This window comes from Lagopus leucura, unplaced genomic scaffold (genome assembly GCF_019238085.1).
Source record: "Lagopus leucura isolate 7727_CA_CO unplaced genomic scaffold, USGS_WTPT01 Super-Scaffold_100001, whole genome shotgun sequence".
Lineage (NCBI taxonomy): Eukaryota > Metazoa > Chordata > Aves > Galliformes > Phasianidae > Lagopus > Lagopus leucura.
In genome coordinates this window covers 527,346-532,914 of record NW_024962262.1, presented here as the reverse complement: position 1 = coordinate 532,914, position 5,569 = coordinate 527,346, and positions in this window count along the sequence as shown.

Here is a 5,569-nt window from a genome sequence, read left to right as displayed (position 1 = left end):
GGTGTGCAAAGTAACTGAATAAAGTTTTCAGCAGCTGAAGAGTTGGCTCTCAATTTATTTATTTTTTAAGCTCAAATTTCTTCTAGTGCTTAAACTTACTTAATTTTCTTTACCCAATGATTTCTTTAATGACAAAATTTTATGATAATGAGTAAACATGTCAATTCCTGAAGATACTGATAATCAAATGACACAGACCCTGTGCTTTTGGTGTAGTTCATTTGAGTGAAATGTTTAATAAAAAATCTCACTCCATTTTATTCAGCAACAGCAAAACATTCAGCTCATACTAAAGCAACAGACATCACCTTTTTACTGAGTGTTTGGTGCTTGGGAGGGTAAAAAGATACTGATGTTTTTGTGAAAAGCATTTAGGCTTAGTTATCTCTTGCTTTACAGTTTGGGTTAGATTCTGGTGATAGATGAAGGCACCTCAGTTGGTGCATCTGTAGATATCTGTACATCAGAAGCTGGACAGAAAACTAAAGACCAGGTGAGGAAAAGTCTGGTGGCAGTGGATACCTAGGAGAGGCCGTCTGGGTGAAGTAGTTCTCTGTACCTAACTTTTGATGCCTACATTCTGGAGCTAAATGCCACCCACTGCTACCTGTGTCATAAGTTAACTATGTGCAGTTATAAAACAAATGGCAAGTAAAACTTACAGAATCATTAATGTTGAAAAGACCTCTGAGATCATTTGTCCAACTATCAACCCATCCCCACCATGCCCACTAACCACATCTCTCAGTGCCACATCTCCGTGTTTCCTGAACACCTCCAGGGTCTGTGACTCCACCACCCCCCTGGGCAGCCTGTACCACTGCCTCACCACCTCGTGAGAGGAAATGGTTCCTTATTTTCAACCAGAACCTCCCCTGCCGTGACTTAAGCTGTTGCCTCTTGTCCTATTGAATCTACAGGTGAATGTTCCAAAACTGCAGAGCTTTTGGCCTAGGGTGGAATTTAGCTCCTAGATGTAGCTGGCTATATAGTTTGTGTAAAAGATTTCCTGGGGTCCTGTCAAAAGGCACCGTATGCAGTCTGTGGTATCTGTAGGGCCTAGCAGATAGGAGCCAGTGTTGAGAGGAGGCCTCTGGCCTGGAGCAGTACGTGGAGGCCAGGTGACACATCCCAGGTTCTGCAGGACAGCACTGTGGCCTTTCCTCAGGCTGCTGATGCTTTCCTGATGACTGTTCTGTGCCACTTATGGTCTCTAAGTATTTAATGTTGACACAGCTGGAATTGGGTGCGGTGAATCCCAGGTGAAGCAAGCCTGCGGCCCAACCTGCTGCATTTTCTTTCTGTGGTCGCTGGGTGGCATTTCAGTATCTGGAGTTTGCTGAAGCAGGTTTATGTCTGGTGGTGAGATGGGCTGTGTACGCAGCGTGTGCCTTCAGCCAGGCTGGCAGCAGTGAGCTGAAAGTGTGCTAACCTTGGAAAAGGAAAAGTAAGTTAGCTCTTAAGTTGCCAGTGTCTAATATATATTCTAATATTTCCCTTTGCAAGAAGACCAGGGGGAAGATTTTGCCTGCGTGTCAAAAGACAGACCTCAAAGGGGATGCTGTGCCACCAACTTGTGTCAGCAGCCCCACCAGACACCCAGCTGGTGTCCCTTAGTGGCCGAGTGGCAGAGCTGAGCCAGAGGGGGTGTGACAGCTTCCACAGGGGAAAGCTTACCTTACTGATGAAGAAGCTGCTGAGTTCCACTGTCTTGAAAACAGTGTATATCCTTTGCTTCTTAGTGTTCAGCTGGTGGCTGCCATGCTTCCAACTTGCATTTTGGGCGAATATATGGAAATAATAACACACCTAGAAATGTAACGTACTCCACTCTGACAAGCGTGATCTTTGCTACGTGGCAGTGATGGTACAGGAGAACCATCTAATTAAAACAGCTTGGTGTGTGCAGTACAAATGGAGCATCATCCAAACTGAAGTAATGAAATGTGTCAGTTTCTGCAGCAATGCTACTCAGTATTCAGGGTGGAGCAAGCCCATGGTCTGGGTGCACAGGTGTTTTTGCAGCTGTGATCAGAGAGATCTTACCTGATCTGAGAACATCTTTTAGAGCCATTTCTACGCAAGAGGTGGAAATCATGCTAGGGAGAAAAAGGCACAACTTTCTCTTTTCCTCATTGCTCACTCCTTTTGTGCTGGGGCAGTGTCTGGCCACAAGTGATTGTGGCATCCTACCATTCTTTACTGCCTAGTGTCTGGATGAGGAACTATGAGGTATGCTTTAGTAGTTTGTGATAGCAATAGTAATGGGAGCACGGTTGGACTAGATGATCTTGCAGGTTGTTTCCAGCCTTGTGATTCTACGATTTGACAGTCAAGAAAAAGAGTTTTATCAAGAAAAAAGAAGTGATTGCACTTGCTGCGTTGCCTGTGTGTGTCCATGTGACAGAACAGATATTTGAAGCCTAGATTTGCAATGTCCAAAGCAAAAGGCACTGAACCCTGGAGCCTGCTCTCCATGAGATATGTGCTAGACTGTCCACTGTCTGTCCTGTGGTTGGGAAGGAAGCAGGTACAGGCTCTTTGAGAAAGACTTACTGCTTAAGAGAGTTAACGACAGCTACATTGCTCCTGAGGAAGTAAATATTCAGTTAATGAATCACAGATGACAGATCATCTGGAGCTTCTAAGAGAAGGTGCATGGAAGTTTCTTTCTCGTGTATCTTGTTAATAGTGGAGTAAGCTGGAGAAATAATGCAGTTGTCACTTGCGTTAAACCGAAATATTTCAATAAAAATGTGTGACATCCAGCCTTCCTCCACAATTTGGTTACAAGGACATCAAAAATTATTTGGCATCAGAATGTCGTGATGTATTGGAAAAGAAGGAATTAGTGCAGCAGTAATTTAATGGTGACATTATCTGCACTAGAATTTGAGGGAGATGATGAGCTTTTGGACATCAGCTATTTTAAGGTTTTTGACCTTTCATACATCACACACATTCAGTTCTATATGATATGATGTCTGGGACAAGCATATCAGTTCTTGTCAGCAGCATTCATTCTCATGTTACGTATTGTGTGCTTTTTCATTGAGTTATAAATATCTGTCTTGTAAATATCCATTTCAGTCAATTTAAGAAGTTTGACAGAGAAAAGCAGCACAAGTTATGAGATCAGTCATGAGCAATTTTGGACTAGCAGACAGAAGATTCCTAAATAGCCAAAGCGAAGTCTCCTGCGTCTGTCTTGGTCTTTCACCAAAATATTTAAGTTACTGACAACTTTAGAGTTAGATCTGATGAGAATCTGATGAGCAGTGATTTTTAACTACACCTAAACAGGCATTTATCGGACAAACAGCGTTGGAGGTGTCAGAGCCTGACCATCCTGATTTACAGTCCTTGGAGGGATCGATGCAGCTCTCCTATAGAGATGCAAATATTTCCTTATCAGAAGTTCTTATTTAGGGTGTCTAGTTTTGGGTAGAACCAACCCATTCTCACAGGTGTTAGCGTCTGTAGTAATGGATTATCCAAGGTAGGGAATTAACCATTTATGGGGAAGTCAAGAGAAAGATAAGCTTAGCAGCTATGGGAAGCCCATAGCAAGTTCAGCAGGATTTGTGTGCACCCTTCACTCCTCTCTAGATACAATTTAATATTTCTCTTGTATAAGAGTGTTCAAAACTGCAAGTTGTGGATTTTTATAGGAAAGAGCCAAAGGAAAATTCTTTCTTGTACAACAGAGGTCTAAACATTGCAGCTGGTTGTTTCAGAATAAAATTTATTTTAGTTAAGCTGTAGCATCTCTTCAAAGTCTTGATATTACATTCCCAAATACTCAATTCTGGAAGTAGCAGAGTTGAATTTTTTGTGAGCTGTGTTTTGGTCATAAAAAGAATGAAGAGCTCTCTGGGAGTAAGCAGCCTCTGGGAGCAGGTTCCCATGCCCTTCAACACTGATGTATTTTTGTTAAACCACCAGCTGGGAACAGTTGTGATTTTTTCATCTAAGATGTAGGACTGGGGTCAGTATTGGCAAACTCAAGCTCATGACATCACTGTATTCAAAATAAACTGATTGGTGGGTCAGAGCACAGAGCTCAAAGCCGGGAGTAAGGCTGCTTACAGCCTGGCCCACATCCCACCTGTAGATAGATGTAGGTAGGTCTGTAGATCTGTAGGTAGATAGGCCAGGTGAAATGCACTCTTCATATTCCCCCCTGCTGTGCCACTTCATGCCTTACCTTCTCCACCCATCTGAAATGCAGCTTGTCTTGCATGTGAGAATATCTCTATGCCAGCAGAAAGCAGTGAGATCATAGAATGGCTTGGGTTGGAAAGGGCATTTAAGATCATCTGGTTCCAAATCCCCTGCTACACCTCCCTCTAGACAGGTTGCTCACAGCCCCATCCAGCCTGGCCTTAATTGCTTCCAGGGAAGGGGCATCCACAGCCTATCTGGGCAACCTGTTCCAGTATCTCACTGCCCTCACAGTAAAGAATTTCTTCCTAATATCTAGTCTAAATCTCCCCTCTACCAGTTTAAAGCCATTTCCCCTGTCCTGTTGCTAAATGCCTGTATAAAGAGTCCCTCCCCTATAATCATCACAGATCATGGAGTCGTAGAATATCCCAAGTTGGAAGGGATCCAAAGGATCTTCAAGTCCAGCTTCTGGCTCCACAGAGAATCCAATATGCTGTGGAGAATAAAAAGAATGAGATATCTGAATAAAGCAGGACCGCTGCGTGAATGTTCCAGAAGGCAAAAGCAGAGAAACTAAAGGGATAGTGAAGATACCTCCACAACCAGCCCATCTCTGGAGTGAGCAACTCCCAAAACACAGCTCAAGCCCCCTTCTCTATAATGTTTGAATAATTATTTGCATCAGGTGTCGCTGGTTGGTTGGGATTTTTTTTTTTTTTGCCAAATTTTTAAAGCAAAAAACGTATTTAACTTCTATGTCTCCAAAGACATGTAAGATCTGTGAATAGCTAGTTGAAATGTTGTAATAAAGGTATACTTTGCTCCCCAAAATCCCACTGTCAGAGCATTGGGAGTACTTTGAGGGAGCAGGCAATGAGTACTGAAGCTGTATTACAGATGACTTCCCAAGAAGGCATTACAAAAGATGGCTAAGAAAAATAATGGAGACGTATTATTGTACAAAATGAAACTGTTATGTTTATTTAAGAATGTCAAAGTATCTTTATAGAAATACCAAGGCTTATTTTGTATTGAGGGCTGGGAACAGAGCAATATCTCCAGAATTACAGGTCACTGAAAGTTTATGTAAACAGCAACTCTAGGAGAATTCTTGGTGCTATGACAGTCAAGGGCGATGTTGCTGCTTTTCATCTATCTTCATCATATCCTGGGTATTTTGTCAGCAACAGAGCACTCTGACAGGGAGACGTGCATCTTCCAGTAGACTGCAATGTAACTCAACTGCACGTAACCAAAGAGATAGTTGGAAACAATTTAAATGTGGTCTGCACATGAGCATGGATGCTCCTCAGTCCTCCAGAAAAGATTCGTGTTGCTTTAGCTCATTATTCCTGTTGTTTAAGGAACGCGATATCCATACACAGATGTTTGTAACAAAGTA